The 20,761-nt window shown below is 43.9% G+C and overlaps 1 protein-coding gene across 4 annotated transcripts in view; it reads left to right on the forward strand.

Annotated features, from left to right (window-relative positions):
• Positions 1 to 20,761, forward strand: part of LDB3 (LIM domain binding 3) — a 256,017-nt gene that overhangs the window by 31,639 nt on the left and 203,617 nt on the right. The window lies entirely within an intron of this gene.

Raw genomic sequence — 20,761 nt, forward strand, 5'->3', positions numbered from 1 at the left:
CCCACCCCCACTCCAGGTGTCAAGCCTTAGCAGGCAGGAGGTGGGCTTCAGTTGCTACCTTCAAACTGGGAGCACGGTGGTGGGTAGTGTCATGACCCTTCTACTGTACTGATGCCACTCTCCCAGCCCATCACTGACATGCAGGCTCAGCAGTGAGCAGCGTCATAGGTATTAACTGTCAATAGCAGCCCTTCAGTATTTGTGGCTGGTGAGCATATGTGCCCATTAAAAGCACTGTGGGGAAAATGTACTAAGCCTTGGAGAGTGATAAAGTGGAGAGAGATAAAGTCCCAGCCAATCAGCTCCTAACTGCCATGCTACAGGCTGTGTTTGAAAAATGACAGTTATGAGCTGATTGGTTGGTAATTTGAGATCTCGCGCATGCCCAATGAGCCGTCCAGGAGAGAGACACAGTGTATCAGCACTAGGCTGATGCTCTGTGGGGGATCTGGCAGCGATACCTGGAGGGGCAGCATACATACAACTCTCCGGCTTCGGCATCCAAGATGTTAATACGTCTTGTCCCTGCCTCTTCCTGCACCACCTCAGTAAAGATATGTGCGGGTATAATACATCTACCTGACAGCCTGTAACATAGCAGTTAGCAGCTGTTTAGGTGGTACTTTATCTCCGTTTACTTTATCTCTCTGCAACGCTAAGTACATCTGCACCTAGTTGAGCTTAATATAATGCATGTCGGTAGGGAACGTGATGCCATCTTTTATCGTGTGTCATTTTTAAACTTTAATATACTGTACATTAGAGTCTGTAGTCCTTCCCACTTTAATAAGCAATAACAGGTTTGGTGTATCAAGTCGTGAAAAGAGTAGATAAGTAAACCAGTGGAGAAGTTGCTTAGAGCAACCAATCAGCTTTGAGGTTTACTGTAATTGCATTGCTATGGGCATTTTCACTGCTTAATTCATCAACCCCAATGTTTGCTGTGAGGGCACTTTAACTATCTGATGTAGCCAACAGCTGCCATAACAGAGACTAGTAACAAAACTGCAACAAAGTTTTGTTTAAGGTGTCATTTGGAGAGTTAAACCTGTACGATATACTTAGTGGGAAGTATTCTGTCCTTCTTTTTTTTTTTAACACACACTGGTGTACAGCAATCTATTTTAGACCTTGCTAGTCATTTCCATATCCCTGTTGGAATGCATGCCGAGGTCAGGACATTTTAAACCAAATGCATGTCCTGCTCAGATTCTATTTGGATATTTGGATACAGTACATCCAGTAACACAGATGGACTTGCCTACAAGTCTCGTTGTGCACTTGGTGTTTTATCCCTGTCACAAAGATAGGAGTAAATGCACATGATAGCTTAGTACGTTATTACTAAATTAATATAGTCACATTCATACAAATAAAGCAAAATAGTTGTTTGGCACATGAATGCAGTGCTGGCTGTTATAAGGTACGGGATGTACTAAAGCATAAAGGACCTAATTCAAGGTTGATTGCAAAAAAAAAAATAATCTTCCTCTAATGTGCACTGCAGGTGGGTCAGATATAACATGTGCAGAGAGAGTTAGATTTGGGTGGTTATATTGTTTCTGTGCAGGGTAAATACTGGCTGCTTTATTTTTACACTGCAATTTAGATTTCAATTTGAATACACCCCACCCAAATATAAATCTCTCTGCACATGTTACACATGGTTTTACCCATTAAAGCAGTAATGGGGAACCTTTGGCACTCCAGCTTTGTTGTACTACACATCCCAGCATGCCCTGCTACAGTTTTGCTATTTGGCCATGCTAAAACTGTAGGATGTGTAGTTCAACAACAGCTGGAGTGCCAAAGGTTCCCCATCACTGCATTAAAGGAAGATTTTGCTTTTGCAATCAACCTTGAATTAGGCCCAAAATGCGGTAAAAACCCAGAAAACTTTTTTTTTCCGCATTCCCATATGTACCAAGCTTTGGAATGATCCAGTGGGTAATTTATAGAAGCCTACAGGCTTCTTTCCTTACACTGCCCTGAGAGGGATCCAATGAGATCCCTCCTAGCACCCCCTCCATCACTCATGCAGGCGCAGAGGGACTTCTGGGTCCTAAACCTGGAAGTCCAATGATTGCAAAGGACAGCTATTATCGGAGTTCAGAAGAGCTGTGTTTTGTGATACTAACAGCATTTCTAAGTACTTATGCTGTAAGTATGTATGCGGTATATGACGGTATGTACTGCAACGTGGATGTGATGCTTAGTACATCCTGCCCTAGGTATCAACTTTTAGACCCAGGCTACCAGAAATACAGAATAATACCCCTTTTCCACTAGCTCTAAAAACACGGGTAAATGCACCTGTGGAAACGCCCCCCCCCCCCCCTCCTGCAAGTTCCCAGATCAAGTGATCCGGGAATCCTACCCGGGTAGCTTGCTGGGTTGAACACGCTGTGTAGTGTAAACGGGAGCCGTGTCGAGGCGACATGGCTCCCGTTCACAGTGTATGGAAGGTCGGCGCTGGGAGATCATGTGATCTCCCAGCGCCGCCCCTGCCGCGTCAGCAGCAGCGTCACCAACCCAGCAATATGCTGGGTTGGTGGAGCTAGTGTAGAAGAGGGCTGTAGCACAGGTCGCAGCCATGTCAGGCTCCCAGCTGCGACCCGTGCTACAAGTGGAAAAGGGGTATTAGAGGGTTATCGGGAGATCATAATGAAAATTATTTTAAAAAGAACTCTTTATATAATGTATACGTGTAAGAAATACATCATTCAAACAATGTTGATTAGTAAAACCATCCAAGCATTTTATACTAGAGTATGAAAGCTTAATATAATAGAATGTACTATTGCTGTTGTCTGTGTGAAATAAAGTTTGATTTGTGGCAATTTTCCTGTCACGTCTTTTTCATGACATATTGTATGTGCAGTAGCTGGGGCTGTATTTTAGTTGTTTAATACTGTGTCTTACCTCAGGCAAGATGAGTGCTCTGTCTAGACATGCCTGAGGAAAACACTTTATCTAATGGAAATAAGATAAATTAGACTTTTTATTATAAGCAATATCTGCCTGTTTTACTTTTGATAAAATAAACAGAATGCATTTCTTGTAAATTGCGCTATAATTCAAGTGTACAAAAATCCTATGAGCTTTTGTATTACAAGTTATTGTAATGCCCATATAAAACGATGTAATATACTAATTATTAGTACGTCTCTTGATATAAAAAGTGTAAGCACCCACATGCAGTGCATATGTGCCTTTTAGGATACTATATTTTATGAAGTCATGGCATCTAATCTTATGGCTTAATTGATATTTGTATTCCCACTGTGTCAGGATAGAAAATTCACATTTTATTTTGAAAGAGAGAAGACAATTGATGTCTGTATTTGATTGCATTGAATTTGCACTTTTATTTTGTATTTGTGTCTGTATTTTACATAGCAAAGGTAACACTGTTATCTGTCCAGACACTATTATAACTCCCACAATTTGGGAATCGAGGACTGGAACAGGGCAATATAGTTGCTACCCGCTATTTGTTTCATTGCAACAAAAACAAACCCTAATCTTTGGGGAATACCTCCTACCTAGCTCACTTCCTAAACCCCCAAAATAGGGAAACATGTCCTGAACAGGGGACAGTTGTCTAGTTGTCTCAAATAGGGACTATCTAGCTGACATCGAAAGAGTTGGGAGGTATGGTATATTATACTTTGTTATAGTATTATATTGCGTATAAAATGGGTAATGTGACTTCAGCATTTACTAGTAACACTGCCAAACCACATCTATACCGTTTATTTCTTGTACGCTGGGTGTATATAATACTGCTACTCCTGGGGTGAACCTCAGGCATATACTGCTGTTGCAGATCTGGGCACATATTGAAATGCATCCAACTGAACATACACACAGAATTGTATCTTTTTTGGGACTCACATTAAATCTGCATGTCCAAATTTGGCCTACATAAGCTGTGTTTAGTTTACTGTAGTTGACTATTTGATGGGGCATCATTTAGAGCACTCCTTCAAACATTTATACATATAAAACTGTGATAAAATAAGCTCTGCAAACCCAACCACTCAAAGTCCATCCAGTCTATCCAAATTGTGCCCCAAAACACCCACTTTTGGTTGACATTACACCCCTTTCAGGGTATGCAAATCCAGACTGTCCTTCCAAAATTGAGAAGCAAGATTTAGTGTTAGTAGCAAAACAAGTAAAGTGCTCTGGACAAACCATTTTGCAATGCAATGGGTAAAAATGCAATTTACTTTTGAATGCAAGGAAAGCCTTTCCTGCACACAAAGGGCCAAATATAATAGATGGTGAGATATGCAAAGTGCTGAGATTGCAGCAATTAAGCACTAAGGACTTGATTGTGATTTGGAAGTAAGACAAAAAAAAAAAGCAAGTAATTGTGCACCTGGGCAAAACCATTTGGGAGGTGGGGCAGATGTAAAATGTGCAGAGAGATTTAGATTTGGGTTGGATGTGTCCAAACTAACATTTATGGGTAACATACAAAAGCAGCCAGTATTTACACGGAACAGAAAAAATATAAATGTATTTGCTTCCCTTGCATTGCAATATGGTTTGTTCCAGATACAAAGTTACTGGCTTTTTTGCTTTAATCCAAGTCAACATCAGCCCATTTTATTTAAATTGGCAATTTTTCACTTATCAAAACCAAGCTGGTCTGGCATTGTAACAAAATATGGAGCTTTACATCTTTTTTCTAATTCCGCAAAATCTTGTCACTTTGCAAATCTCGCCTTCTATTACATTTGGGCTAAAGACTGTACAGCTTTATTCTTATACTGTAGTATACAAAGCTCGGACAAACCAGCCTCCCAACCAGTGGTGGCTTCAGAAGTGGGGCTGCAGTACAGTCCAAAATTCAAGTAGGGGAGCCACACCAACTGCCAGAGCCGTAACTACATGTGTGCCAGGTGTGCCTGGCACACAGCGTAGTTGACTTGAGGGCGCAACTGCCCCCATTCCAAGCCAACGGCTTGTAATGAGTCAAATTGATTCATTACAAGCCGCCTGTATGCGCCGGAGGAGGAGAGGAGCAGCTCCGGAGGCAAGGGAGAAGTAAGAGGAGGGAGGGGGAGGAGGGACAGCAGCAACGCTATGTAATTGGTAGTGCTGCCGCTGCAGCTGTCCCTCTCCCACACAGGCTGGCCGCCGCCGCTGTGAATGCTGGAATGTGGAAGGAGTGGGATAGCTGCAGCGGCGCCACCACCAATTACAGTGCACTGCTGCTGCTCCCGAGTCCCCCTCTCTCCTCTTCCTTCTCCTCTGGCCCCCGGAGCTACCGAGGAGCCTGACTGCCTGAGACCACGGAGAGATGGTAAGTATCATCTATTCTATCTATCTATCTAATGTGTAAAAGGGGGACGCTGTCTGCCGTAATGTGTAAAAAAAGGACGCTGTCTGCCGTAATGTGTAAAAAGGGGACGCTGTCTGCCGTAATGTGTAAACAGGGGGACTGTCTGCTGTAATGTGTAAAAAGGGAGATGCTGTCTGCCGTAATGTGTAAAAAGGGGGATGCTGTCTGCCGTAATGTGTTAAAGGGGGATGCTGTCTGCCGTAATGTGTAAAAAGGGGGATGCTGTCTGCCGTAATGTGTAAAACAGGGGACTCTTTCTGCCGTAATGTGTAAAAAGAGGACGCTGTCTGCCGTAATGTGTAAAAAGGGGATGCTGTCTGCCGTAATGTGTAAAAGGGGATCCTGTCTGCCGTAATGTGTAAAAAGGGGACACTGTCTGACGTAATGTGTAAAAGGGGGACTGGCTGCCGTAATGTGTAAAAAGGGGACGCTGACTGCCGTAATATATGTAAAAAGGGGACACTGTCTGCCCTAATGTGTAAACAGGGGTACTGTCTGCCGTAATGCGTAAAAAGGGGGACGCTGTCTGCCGTAATGTGTTAAAAGGGGACGCTGTCTGCTGTAATGTGTAAAAAGGGGATGCTGTCTGCCGTAATGTGTAAAAAGGGGACGCTTTCTGCCGTAATGTGTAAAAAGGGGACACTGTCTGCCGTAATGTGTAAAAATGGGATGCTGTCTGCCATAATGTGTAAAAGGGGGACTGACTGCCGTAATGTATAAAAGGGGGACGCTGTCTGCCGTAATGTGTAAAAAGTGGACGATGTCTGCCGTTATGTGTAAAAGGGGGACTGGCTGCCGTAATGTGTAAAAAGGGGACGCTGTCTGCTGTAATGTGTAAAAAGGGGGATGCTGACTGCCGTAATATGTGAAAAGGGGGCACTGTCTGCCGTAATGTGTAAAAAGGGGACGCTGTCTGCCGTAATGTGTAAAAAGGGGGACTGGCTGCCGTAATGTGTAAAAGGAGGACTGTCTGCTGTAATGTGTAAAAAGGGGTACGCTGTCTGCCGTAATGTGTAAAAAGGGAGATGCTGTCTGCCGTAATGTGTAAAAACGGGACACTGACTGCCGTAATGTGTAAAATGGGGGATGCTGTCTGCAGTAATATGTAAAAAGGGGGACGCTGTCTGCCATAATGTGTAAAAGAGGACACTGACTGCCGTAATGTGTAAAAAGGGGACACTGACTACCGTAATGTTTAAAAGGGGACGCTGACTGCCGTAATGTCTAAAAAGGGGACTCTGTTTCCCTAATGTGTAAAAAGGGGACGCTGTCTGCCGTAATGTGTAAAAAAGGGACGCTGTCTGCCGTAATGTGTAAAAAGGGATGCTGTCTGCCGTAATTTGTAAAAAGGGGACGCTGTCTACCTAATGTGTAAAAAGGGGACCCTTTCTGCCGTAATGTGTAAAAAGGGGACGCTGTCTGCTGTAATGTGTAAAAAGGGGACGCTGTCTGCCGTAATGTGTAAAAGGGGCTCTACCTGGTGTAGTAGCGCTACTGTATGGTGTAATTTGAATAATGGAGACTACTGTGCACCGTAATATGAATTGGTATTATTTTGTGGACACACCCCATCCCCATGAAGCCATGCCCCTATATTTTTTGCTCGCGCCTTCAGCGCGCACTGCCTCTATTTTATATAAAGGGGGACAATGCCATTTCTTGCACACAGCACTAAAATCTCTAGTTACGGCACTGGCAACTGCCACCCTAAACACTGCCAAACATTCTGGCTGGGAATCACTGGCAGTTGGTGTTGCTCCCCTATTTGAAAATTTGGACTGTGCGGCAGCCCCACCTCTGGAGTCACTACTGCTACCAACTGTAAGGGATTTATGAACTAAACCTTGTAGAGAGATAAAGTGGATGGAGATAAAGTCCCAGCCAATTAGCTCCTCACTACCAAGTTACAGGCTGTGTTTTAAAAATGAGAGTAGCTGGTTGGCTGGAACTTTATCACTGTCCACGTTATCTCTCTCCATATCTAAGTACATAGACCCCTCTATCTGTTAAGCACATTTCAAATGTACCTCCTTCAGTGTAATTAGATCATTTTACCAAGTTACGAACTTACATACAGTATTTCAGATGAATTTCCATTTAGATCTACATGACACCCTAGGTATGAGAATGTGTATGGCTTCGGAATGGAGAATGCCTGCAGCACACATAGAAATGATGGATCTACACTTATATATTTATTTTTATTCCTAAAGAGAAATGCTTTTGAAAAACTGTGGATTATCTTGCTTATGGTTTTAAGACCGTTGTATTTTATCTTACAGCACCTAAGTAATTACAGGACACCAAAGTTATGTATGAGTTACCAGCAGACTCTAAAGAATGCAGAATAATGTATACACTATGCTGTTCTCAGGGGAAATCTGAATTTACTTAAGTAGTGGTAGTTAAAAATAAATTAAACAGTCATTCACTGCACAGCAACATAGAAAATATTAAATTTGGGGGTATTATTCTGTGAATTATTATAATGTGTGCACCTCAATAATTATGAATATTAGTAATAGCGTATACTATGGACATAAATATTTTTTGTAGCAGGTACAAATTGTGGTTTTCTATCGCAAAATGGAAATCATATAAAGGCCAAGACAAAGACCTTTATGCAATATATTTAATTATGGCATTGTGAGTTTGGCTGATATTATCACAGCATATCTGCATCTGAGGATGCGGATGGTGATAAATTGGCGCCTAAACCCTTAAAATATTTGCAGTACTACAACTCCCGTAGTTGCCATGTAGCCAGTAGTTGACATAAAATCAAAGCTGAAAAAGTACTACAAGGTGGACAGCTGCAAGTTTCATTCTCAACACACTGTGTTACTTTATTAAGTATGACTCAATTTGTAGATTGTGAGGGACATCATCCAGTTATTCATAGTACGTTGATAGACATTCAAGACTTCATACCTCAGAAGACAGTATGAAGACATGGGAAAATACTCCACACTGCCAAGCATTACTCAGTGTACAAATATAGCTGGGAAAGAAAAAATACTTTCAGCTCTTGGCAGGGATAAGTAACTTGTTCCATTACTGTATATGTGAGTGAATGGGGGTATTTCTCAGATGGTAACTATATTAAGTATTAAGACTGTATGTAATTTTAAGTGACAGTCAGTCGGAATTGAGTTGTTTGAAAATAGGTTTGCAGTGATAATAATCAATGTCATCATCATCATCATCATCATCATCTATTTATAAGGCTTATGTCATAAAACATAGATAAACAAGGTTGTTGGAGACATGAGACAGAAAGTTCTGCTTGTGTCAGCTTACAATTCTAGATGGAGAGGGTAATGCTGAGCAGCTAGATGGATGAGATAGTAGGTGGTAGTACTTAGAGAGAATAGTGTAATGTGGCAGTAGGATAGACTATATTGAAAGAGCACTTGAAAGATTAAGGTTACGGTAAAGTCTTGTCTGGTCAGATGGAGCAGGAAGTTCCATAGAAAGGAAACAGAAGAAGTCTTGGAGATGGTAGTAAGAGTAGGTGATAGGAAGTTATTAGGAGAGCAAGTTGAAACTTTTGAAAATTTGCTGCTACGATCAGGTCTGAATTACCCCCCTGATCCATTTCACTAGGAAATAGGCAAGATGCAGGGTGGCTCCCCACACTGCTGGGAGTCTGTGGGACTTTCCACAACTTCAGAGGTCTCCCCAGGCATGTATGGAGCGAATCAGAGTATGGCTAAACCACACACAATATGCAGCCAAAGGGAGCTACAATACTTTCCTCAAAAAAGAGGTCCTTCATGATCAAAGTTGGCATTGCCATAATAATAATAATAATAATAATAATTATTATAATAATAATAATAATAATAATAACAAAAACATCTGTCTTGCTGCATCGGGACAACATATTTTGTACTTAGCTCCCACTATTTGATAGGCAGTACTTAAGATTTACAATAAAAAGTCAGTTTTTAATGAGTTTTCAGACAATTTCTGGGGTAAATTTTTTTTATTGAATTCTGTCCTCTGTATAAGTGATGCTTTAGTGCTACATGAGGTTCAAAGATCCACTTATGGTGTACCTCCAACCATATAAAAGGAAAAATAGATTGGGTTTGTAACACCAAAGATCTTCAAAGCCCCTTGACCGACCACTATTATCAGGAATGTACAGAGAGACTTTGCAAAGTGAGGGTAATGCAGGGCCTGATTCAGATATGGTTGGAGTTGCTATCCTTGGAAGCAGCAGTAATAGCTCTGTATGATAATGCAGACGACTCCTGCATTACAACCAGATGCCTCCTGCTGCAGTATTGATCCGACCTGCATCTTAGGATGCAGCATTGGATCATTCACTCATCATCGGGCGGCTTGCGGCACCCATGGGGCGTGCAAGCTGTCCATAGCAGAGGGCAGGAATTTTCTGTGCAACCACAGAGATTCCTGGCCTCTTCCCTCCCCCTTAAAGGAGACAGCATGCCTCTATTTTCACAGAAGAGGTAAATACCAACCAATCAGTTCCTACCTGTCATTTTACAGGATGTGCCTGGAAAATGACAATTAGAAGGTGATTGGTTGGGGAAAGGACAGCCATTCAGGACTAGAATGTTAATTTGTTATTCTTATGCACCTTGTATATAGCACTTTTCACTCTTATAAGTCAATTTGGCTTCTCCTAGTATCTACCCCTTACCCTTTCCATATTTGTGACTTAGGCAAGGGATATGTAACATGCTTTTTTTTCTGTAATATGCCCTCAAATATTTTTTGTATATTATCATCATGCAGTTTTCTCCATGAAGCTATTTTTGTGGGGATTTCACTCCCTGGAGTTTTCCTCCTCTACTTATTTCTCCCTTGTCCCCTTCACTTCTTTCCTTTACCATGAATTGGGGTCCAGTATTTATGATGAAGAAGAAACAGAGAATGACTTGTAGATAATTGAAGCTGACATACATAATCCTTCAAAACAGCGATTAAGAGATATGAACCCTACTTTTATCACTTACCAAAACATCTATTTGGCACAAGATGACTGAAAACATACTGTATGTGTCCTGCTAAATGCTAGGTCCAATTTAAATGTTGTGATGTTTATCATGATCCATCTTACCAACTACTATAGCTACTATGTATGGTCCCGGCCAGCACTCTGATCTCCCCTTTCTTCAAAGCTCTATTAGTTAAAATTGGCTTATTGTATAAGCAAAACTTGGTGATGGCACAAGATATGTTTATTACAATGGGGTCTATCCTTCTAAACTATGGGGGTCATTCCGACCCGTTCGCACGCAGTGGTTTTTTGCTGCAGTGCAAACGGGTGCGGAAATGCGCATGCGCGGAGGGCGCAGTGCGCATGTGCGATGTTGCCCGGCAACAGGGGTCGCCAGGTGCCAGGTTATGTCACGGCTACCGACGGAAGCGGTCGCAGCGGCAACCGCTAAGAAGATTGACAGGACAGAGGCGTGGATGGGCGGATCCTAGCCATTTTCGGGTAGTGGTGAGTAAAATGCAGGCGTGTCCAGGACAACGGAGGGCGGAGGAGTGACGTCAAAGCCGGGCCCATCATCGCTGGATCCATCGCACAGGGTAAGTATGTCCAGGGCTAGTCTAGTTTTGCTTGAAATTTTTTTAGCTTAGCAGGGCTGCACAAGCGATCGCAGCCCTGCAAAGCTAAAATACACTCCCCCATAGGCGTGGATTATTGATCGCAGCAGCAGCAAAAAGTTGCTGCCTGTGATCAACTCGGAATGACCACCTATATTTCCCAGAAAATGAGATCTCTCTTGCATTTAGAGACTTCTCCACTCTAAGATCTTCTGTTTTACCTTTTATGCAGTAAGTCGTGACACTTACAGCTTTATGTAACTGTGCTTCATTTCTGCTATGAACCTGGGATGTATCCAATTTTCTAATCCTGAACTTTCCTTCTTCTCTGAAGCCAGATCTGTTACATACATTACATACATTAGGTGTCATTGCATTTATTTATGTCATTTTTCAACACAGTTCCTGGTAACCCCCTCTAAAATGTATGCATGAGACTAGATACACAGATCCTGATATTTCCAAATATAGTACTGTACTATATGACAAATAGGGCTATCGCACTAACCCCTGCCTTATGAGTTTAGGGTATATTTTGACTACAGTTGCGATTCCCGGTTAAATGTTACTGAAAATGTATTCAGACCTGCCCTCTGTCATATTGCAATAGTATTTATTTTATGCTCTGTATTTATCAACACAAACAACACTACAACAATGTGATAAATTAAGGGTATTCTTTATAAATGGAGTGGGTTAAAATGAGGTTAACTAAATTTACATATACTACTAGTCTTATAGTTCTGTAATCTATGCAAATTCCTGTTACTAGAAAATCATTTAGCATTTTAAAAAGCCATTTTATTATTCAATGAAATTTCAGTTAAAATGACAAAAACCTAAAAAAAATGTTTTAAGGAACATATGAGTACACAATACAAATTTATTTTTTTACATAAAAACATGTTAATAATTACATTATTTAGTTTGTTGATGGATTTGTAATTTTGGCTTTTATTTTTTGTAGTATTTTGAAGTGTTATTTTTCTAACCATAGCCAATGTTGGTAATTTATTCATTATTATTTTTGAATAGCTCCAGCATATTGTGTAGCAGTTTTCAATCACTTCAGTCCCTGACCAATTGGAGCTTACAGTATAATTTCCCTAACACACACACACACACACACACACACACACACACACACACACACACACACACACACACACACACACGTACACTAGGGTCCATTTTTGCCAGAATCACATTAAATGATCAATATCTTTTGGGACCATTTTAGGTATAATCATAAAAAAAACAATTATTTCGTGATTACAGAACTTTTTTATTATTTTGTACTTTCCATGTGTGCCTTTTGTATTGTAGAAATTCATAGCATGAACATTAAAGTTGCATGAGAGTGAGACCTTCATGTGTTCGCTATAGTGGTCATTTGATTTCCTAAGGTCAATAGATAATTGTTTCTCCATGAGCTTTGAAAACGAAGTATTCCCTTCTAATAAAGGACACATTGATGAGTTTAGCATCTGATTCTCAAGACAGGAAGCGAAGCCCTGGAGGCTATATGAAGAAATCATAATATATGCTAGTCTGGATTTTGCAGCTTGCGTCAAGTCCTGTCCTAGCACAAATATCTAAGCGTATGTCCTGTGACTGCAGACTGCTCTGTACTGTATGTGATCAGTCATCAGAGTTCACAGCAACAATGGCCTGACAGTGTAACAAGCACAATAGGGATTTTATTGGTTTATTGTACTTTGCACTGCTAAAACATGATATATAAGAACTCCTTTATTTCCTTTACACATTACATGGCCCCAAAATTCCTTCATAATAAACATATTGCTGCAGGTGCTATCTACGCAGCCTATATGAAGATACATATGTTTGTAGATAGATCTAAAAGGAGATTTCAGATTGTCTGAAAAAAAATGCTTAAAATTAATATGAATAAAAATATTTTGAACAGTTTGTAACAACGATCATTGCTGTTTCTCTGGCTCCTTTCTTGTCAAATGTGTGGACTTGGGTGTAATATTTCTTTAACCTCGCCAAATCTCCTTGGCTGCATGATCAAATCAAATAAAAGGTTTCAGCAAATGATTTGACAGGAATAGAAATATTGGGCTGAAGGCATATATGAATTTATAAAAAAAAAAATAGGATGTTTCCATATCTCTAGTTCAGCTCTCCATTAAGTATTAAATTCCTGTAGGAATCATTGATTTGGTATACAGTCAGTAGTCTCACATCAATATTCACAAAAATATACAGCAGAAGGTCAACACTGATGATGCCTATGTGGTTCAAATATTGACATCATTAATGTCGGCAAAGTATTAGTGTTAGGGTTATGGTTACCTCTAAGCTTTTGGTTATGGCTACCTTTACAGCATGGGCATGGGTACCATAGGTACAATGGGTGCAGTTGCTATTGGGCCTCCGAGGTGTGGGGGCCTGCCTTCCTTGTCTATTCCATGTTTCTATGTGTTTGTTTTTGTCATGGATCCCTTACATACAGTATGTTACTGTGGGGCAACATATGACTAGTTATGCCCCTGCATTAGAGTTAGGGTTAGCATTAGGGTTAGGTACACCAATATCAATGCTGAATGTCCACACAGTCAGTGTTGACATTAAGACCATGTAAACATTTTTGTGAATTACAGTAGGTGGCACTAAAAAGCAAAACTACTAACTTGTTCCTCTCAGAGTAGCCCTTTGGGCCTTCTATGTGATTCATGTACAGAACTGTTTGGATTAATTTACAAACTCTGAGTACGTTTTAAAGTTTTTGATCTCTACACAGTGGTGAATTTCCCACTAGTCACATGAGGCTGGAGGGCAGAACATCAGGTTCCCCTGCACAAGAGCCCTGCTCGATGATTCAATTGGGTCTGCTCTGGTGGTCTGGAGATATCGGGACTAGCCCCAACATGAAGGTAGCAAATCAGGCATTGACGTGACTGGGGACAACCAATAATGTTCTCCCTAGGGGCAGCCTGACACATAAATTCAGCCATTGTATAGCTCTATGCAGTGAGAATAGGTATGTGACTGTGCAATGGATCAGGGGCAGTGCAATATGATCAATGAGGCTGTGCAATGGATCTGGGACAGTGCAGTGTGATCAATGAGGCTGTGCAATGGATCTAGAGCAGTGCAATATAATGAACGAGGCTGTGCAATGGATCTGGGACAGTGCAGTGTGATCAACGAGGCTGTGCAATGGATCTAGAGCAGTGCAATGTCATGAATGAGGCTGTGCAATGGATCTGGGACAGTGCAGTGTGATCAATGAGGCTGTGCAATTGCTCTGGGGCAGTGCAGTGATGAATGAGGCTGTGCAATAGATCTGGGACAGTGCAGTGTGATCAATGAGGCTGTGCAATGGATCTAGGGCAGTGCAATGTCATGAATGAGGCTGTGCAATGGATCTGGGACAGTGCAGTGTGATCAATGAGGCTGTGCAATTGCTCTGGGGCAGTACAGTGATGAATGAGGCTGTGCAATGGATCTGCAGCAGTGCAGTGATGAATAAGGCTCTGCAATGGATCTGGGGCAGTGCAGTATGATGAATGAGGCTGTGCAATGGATCTGGGGCAGTGCAGTGTGATGGATGAAGCTGTATAATAGATCTGGGGCAGTGCAGTGATGAATGAGGCTGTACAATAGATCTGGGGACGTGCAGTGATAAAAGAGGCTGTGCAATGGATCTGGGGCAGTGCAGTATGATGAATGAGGCTGTGCAATGGATCTGGGGCAGTGCAGTGATAAAAGAGGCTGTGCAATGGATCTGGGGCAGTGCAGTATGATGAATGAGGCTGTGCAATGGATCTTGGGCAGGGCAGTGATGAATGAGGCTGTACAATAGATCTGGGGAAGTGCAGTGATTAAAGAGGCTGTGCAATGGATCTGGGGCAGTGCAGTATGATGAATGAGGCTGTGCAATGGATCTGGGGCAGTGCAGTGATGAATGAGGCTGTACAATAGATCTGGGGAAGTGCAGTGATTAAAGAGGCTGTGCAATGGATCTGGGGCAGTGCATTATGATGAATGAGGCTGTGCAATGGATCTGGGGCAGTGCAGTATGATGAATGAGGCTGTGCAATGGATCTGGGGCAGTGCAGTATGATGAATGAGGCTGTGCAATGGATCTGGGGCAGGGCAGTGATGAAAGGGGTAGAGCAGTATGGTGCACAAGGAGCAATTTGTTTGGGACTAGGCAGTATGATGAATGAGGTTGTGTGTATCTAGAGATTTGAAGTGTGGCTGATGCAATGATAGTGAAGTGACAAGTGAGCTTATATAGAGAGAGAGGGTATTTTTCTAAATGTTTTGTGGGGCTCACTACTACCATGTTAGATGTCTTCAAACTGGAACAGTGGGGTCTATTTACTAAGACTTGGAGAGAGATAAAGTGGACGGAAGTACAGATCAACCAGCTCTTACAGATGGACCCGCACTCATCTGAGGCGGCTCCATTGCAGGTGTGCACTCCTGGCGTGACTAGGCGATCCATCTGCCTAGTTACGCTGGGAGTGCACAGAAACGCTCCCCATTCTATGAATAGGAGAGCGTCTCCATCCGGGCATGTGCGCCCGCCCAGACAGAGAAGCTCTCCCATTCTAGTGGCCGCCCGGATGGAGACGCTCTTGATGATAGGCGTGCATGTGTGTTAGGGTCTCCTGCCCTGTGCTGCCACGTCGTCATGGCAACCGGGAGACAAGTGCTAGTGGAGTAACCTGAGCGCAGCTGATACTCCGGTTCGGGTCTTTTGCTGTGCAGTGGTTATAGGCTCTGTGCACGGCAGGGGATCCGGTGCTGGTTTTTGTGCTCACAGTCTGTGAGGTCTGAGTGGGGCGTGGACAGCACCTGCTTTATAAGGCCTCTTTTCAGGGTAAGCAGATGCTGCTGAATCTTTGCTGGTTAGTCAGTTCATGAAAGTTAGCCAGTACTGTGTAGCTTTGTATTTGTTTGTTGCTTACTGCAAATAGGCCTGGGAATTTGGTATTACACTCTGCCTATCCAGACCTAGCAGTAAGACTGGAGTCAGTCGTTTAGCTTGCTGGGGTTCTGTTACTACTCTGTGAACTTAGCAAGTTTGCGGCTGTATTCTAAGACTTGCCTGTCTAATCCTGTCTCACTGTGCTAGGTGTCAGGGGTCAGTTTAGTGGCAGTAAGCTAAAACCTGTGCACTGCAAGTGAGAATTAGGATTGTGGAGATTCTCCTTGTGTCTATCATTCCATCTCTGACCAAGGAGTTTACTGCCACACCCGTTGGTAACCCTTTAGGGTTTTGCTGTTGCCCTTAGCAACAGCATTTCGGGTTCTCTACGTATTAAAACACAACATCTTGCTTTTTCCATCTTAGCAGTTCTAATACAAGGGAGATACCCAGTTCCTTAGCCTCTGGGCTTCTCTGTTCACTTTGTGTGTATTTTGTTACCCTATCACCTTCTGTGTACGTTATGTCATATCCCCCAGTTTGTCTGTGAGTCCATCTGTTTTGCATAACAGTTCAAACACCAGTACATTCCTGCAGACACTGGAGTGCATAACAGTTCTGACACCAGTACTTTCCTGCTGGCACTGGTGTGCATAACATATTCAGCAGCCAAATACTCCTGTTGAAATTTTGTGGGAATATGGAGCATACCCCTCAAAATACGTTGCAACAGGTGGTGGATCAGGTGCAGGTCCTGACTCGACAATTTAATGATTTGTCCATTAAAATGCACACCTCCCAGGCTGCTGGCGGAGCTCCCGCAGCAGCAGCACCTGCAGGGGTTAAGGAGCCGAAAGTAAATCTCCCGGATCGTTTTTCTGGAGATCGCTCGCAGTTCTTTTGTTTCAAGGAGAGCTGCAAGCTATACTTCCGGCTTAGGCCTCAGTCTTCTGGGTCGGAGATTCAGCGGGTGGGCATAGTGATTTCCTTGCTACAAGGAGACCCACAGGTCTGGGCATATGGGTTGCAGCCTGACTGTCCGTCGCTTAAAAGTGTTGATGCTTTTTTTACGGCACTGGGCATGTTGTATGATGACCCTGACAAGACGGCCTCAGCCGAGGCTCAGATTTCGATCCTTAAGCAAGGGCGAAGGCCAGTTGAGGTTTACTGTACGGAGTTTCGGAGGTTGGCCCATGATACCCAGTGGAATGACCCAGCCCTGAGACACCAGTACCGAAGAGGTCTTTCTAACCAGATAAAGGACCAACTGGTACAATATCCCTTGCCTGATAGCTTGGATCAGCTCATGCAGTTATCCATCCGGGTGGATAGACGGCTGAGAGAGCGTAGGCTTGAAAGGGAGACTGAGATTTCCTTCCTTCCCAAGGGAACCTCAGACTCTGAGGAATTTTCTGAGGAGCCTATGCAGATTGGGGCTACCCGCCTCTCCTCGCGTGAGAAGACGCGGAGGAGACAGCAGGGGTTGTGTTTGTACTGTGGGAATAAAGGTCATGTGGTAGTATCATGCCCAGAAAAGCCGGAAAACTTCAGGGCCTGAGGGTGATGGGAAATATCCTGTCAGGCCAGAAGTCAGAATTTCCCAAGAAGACTTTTATCATTCCGGTGACCTTGAAGATCCTCGGTCAAACTGTCAAGACTGAGGCCTTTGTGGACAGTGGGGCCGACGGGGTTTTTATGGACCGCCAATTCGCCCTGAAACACTCTGTTCCCTTAGTACCCTTGGCATCGGAAATTGAGATTTGTGGGTTAAACGGGGAACCATTATCCCAAGGTAAAATTACCTCTTGCACTAGCCAGATTTCTTTGTTTATTGGAGCCACACACTCTGAAAAATTGTCCTTTTATGTGACTGTCTGTACTTTTGCCCCATTGGTGTTGGGGTTACCCTGGTTAAGGGCCCACAATCCTCAATTTGACTGGGTCTCTGGGGAGATTCTTAGTTGGGGTACTGATTGTTTCAGGAGTTGCTTGAGCCTTCCAGTCAGGCTCTCGCAGCTAAGTTTGCCAGGATTGCCAGGGTGTTATGCAGATTTTGCGGACGTGTTCTCCAAAAAAGTTGCAGAGGTACTACCTCCCCATCGCCCCTATGACTGTGCCATTGATTTGTTGCCAAATGCTAAGCTTCCCAAGAGCAGGTTGTACTCCCTGTCACGTCCTGAGACTCAGGCTATGGCAGAGTACATTCAGGAGAACTTGGCTAAGGGATTTATCAGACCTTCACAGTCTCCAGTTGGGTCAGGGTTCTTCTTCGTGGGTAAAAAGGACGGTTCGTTGCGACCCTGCATCGACTTCAGGGAATTGAACCGTATCACGATTAAAAACTCATACCCACTGCCTCTCATTTCGGTCTTGTTTGACCAGCTTCGTACTGCCACCATTTTTTCTAAGATTGACCTACGCGGTGCGTACAATCTAATCCGAATAAGAGAGGGGGATGAATGGAAGACTGCCTTTAATACCCACTCAGGGCATTATGAATATTTGGTGATGCCTTTTGGGCTCTGTAATGCCCCGGCAGTCTTCCAGGATTTCATGAATGATGTGCTCAGGGAATATTTGGATAGATTCTTAGTTGTATACTTAGATGACATCCTAATCTTCTCCCATTCCCTGGAGGAACATCGGAAGCATGTACGCTTAGTCCTCCAGAAACTCAGAGACCACCGGCTTGGGGCGAAGCTGGAGAAGTGCGAATTTGAAGTTCAGCAAATCGCATTTCTAGGATATATTATCTCCCCAGAAGGTTTCCAAATGGAGGGTTCCAAGGTACAGGCAGTCCTGGATTGGGTGCAGCCCACTAGTTTGAAGGCGCTTCAGCGTTTCCTGGGCTTTGCGAATTTTTATAGACGATTTATCGCTGGATTTTCGTCTATAGTGGCGCCCTTGGTGGCACTCACTAAGAAAGGGGCGGATGTTGCTCACTGGTCTTGTGAGGCTAAAGCGGCTTTTGCCCGTCTCAAAAGGGCATTTGTTTCGGCCAAGGTGCTGCGACACCCAGATCCAGAGCGTCCTTTTGTGGTGGAGGTGGATGCCTCTGAGATGGGTATTGGGGCAGTGCTTTCTCAGATGGGAGTGTCTGATAATCACCTTCATCCCTGTGCTTACTTTTCCCGTAAATTTTCGCCTGCCGAGATGAATTATGACGTGGGTAACCGGGAATTGTTGGCTATTAAGGATGCACTCGAGGAGTGGAGACACTGGCTTGAGGGGGCTAAGTTTGTGGTCTCAATTCTCACTGACCATAAGAATCTGGCATATTTAGAGTCAGCGAAGCGTCTCAATGCCAGGCAGGCACGATGGGCTTTGTTTTTTGCTCGCTTTAATTTTTTGATAACATATCGCCCTGGGTCAAAAAACATCAAGGCTGATGCGCTCTCGCGGAGTTTTGCTCCAATCCAGGAGACCACCGAGGAGCCGTTGCCCATTGTTTCCCCATCATGTATTAAAGTGGGCATTACCCAGGACCTCTTATCATTAGTCCTTAGAGCACAGGAGCAGGCTCCTCCAGACCTTCCGGTAGGTCTTTTGTTTGTGCCTCCTAGGTTAAGACAGCGAGTGTTCCTGGAATTCCATGCCAAGAAGTCGGCAGGTCACCCGGGTATTGCCAGAACTCGGGAGTTGCTATCTAGGGCGGTGTGGTGGCCCTCGGTGGCCAAGGATGTGGATCAGTGGGTTCGGGCATGTGACATCTGTGCCCGAAATAAGACTCCTAGAGGGGTTCCTGTTGGCCCATTACATCCACTCTCTATCCCATCTAAGCCATGGACCCACATTTCAATGGATTTTGTGGTGGACTTGCCCAAATCCTCGGGGATGACAGCCATCTGGGTTGTCGTTGACAGGTTTTCGAAGATGGCGCACTTCGTTCCACTGGTTGGGCTGCCATCAGCCAGACGCCTGTCTGAATTATTTATGCTGCATGTTGTGCGTCTCCACGGGTTGCCACTTGATGTGGTCTCTGACCGCGGATCCCAGTTTGTGGCCAAATTCTGGAGGGCATTTTGTTCCGATCTCCAGATTTCTGTCAGCTTGTCGTCAGGCTACCATCCGCAGTCTAATGGGCAGACTGAAAGGGTGAACCAGTCCTTGGAGCAGTTCCTCAGGTGTTATGTCTCCAAGTGTCAGACTGACTGGGTTGCTCATCTGTCCATGGCGGAGTTTGCCTATAACAACGCGGCTCACTCTGCTACAGGGATCTCTCCCTTCCTTTGTGTGTATGGGCATCATCCTAAGGCCAATTCTTTTGACCCCCTGGACTCCACGCCTGGTGGTTCCTCTGTGGTTTCGGTCCTTAGAGGTATTTGGCGGAAAGTGAAGAAAGCCCTTGTGTCTGTGTCATTAGTGACCAAAAGGGTTTTTGATAAGCGGAAAAGACCCTGCAGCTTCAAATTAGGAGACTTCGTCTGGTTGTCTACCAAGAATTTGAAGTTGAGACAGCCATCTCATAAGTTAGGGCCCCGGTTCATCGGCCCTTATAAGATCACCAGGGTTATCAATCCGGTGGCATTTCAGTTAGATCTGCCCCGTTCTTTGGGTATCAATAAAACATTTCATTGTTCCCTTTTAAAACGGGCGATTAGTAATCCTTCTTCCAGTGGAAGACCTTCCCCTCTTCTGATACGTGGCCAGAGGGAGTTTGTTGTTGAAAGGATTCTTGACTCCAAGGTGGTTCGGGGTCGGCTGTCATTTTTGGTGCACTGGAAGGGGTATGGCCCGGAGGAGCAGTCGTGGGTGCGCAGTTGTGATCTTCATGCCCCCAGACTGATACGCTCTTTCTTCTCGCAGTTCCCCGATAAACCCGGTGGTAGGGGTTCTTTGACCCCTCATCAGAGGGGGGGTACTGTTAGGGTCTCCTGCCCTGTGCTGCCACGTCGTCATGGCAACCAGGA

The sequence above is a fragment of the Pseudophryne corroboree genome, chromosome 3 (genome assembly GCF_028390025.1).
Source record: "Pseudophryne corroboree isolate aPseCor3 chromosome 3, aPseCor3.hap2, whole genome shotgun sequence".
Taxonomy (NCBI): domain Eukaryota; kingdom Metazoa; phylum Chordata; class Amphibia; order Anura; family Myobatrachidae; genus Pseudophryne; species Pseudophryne corroboree.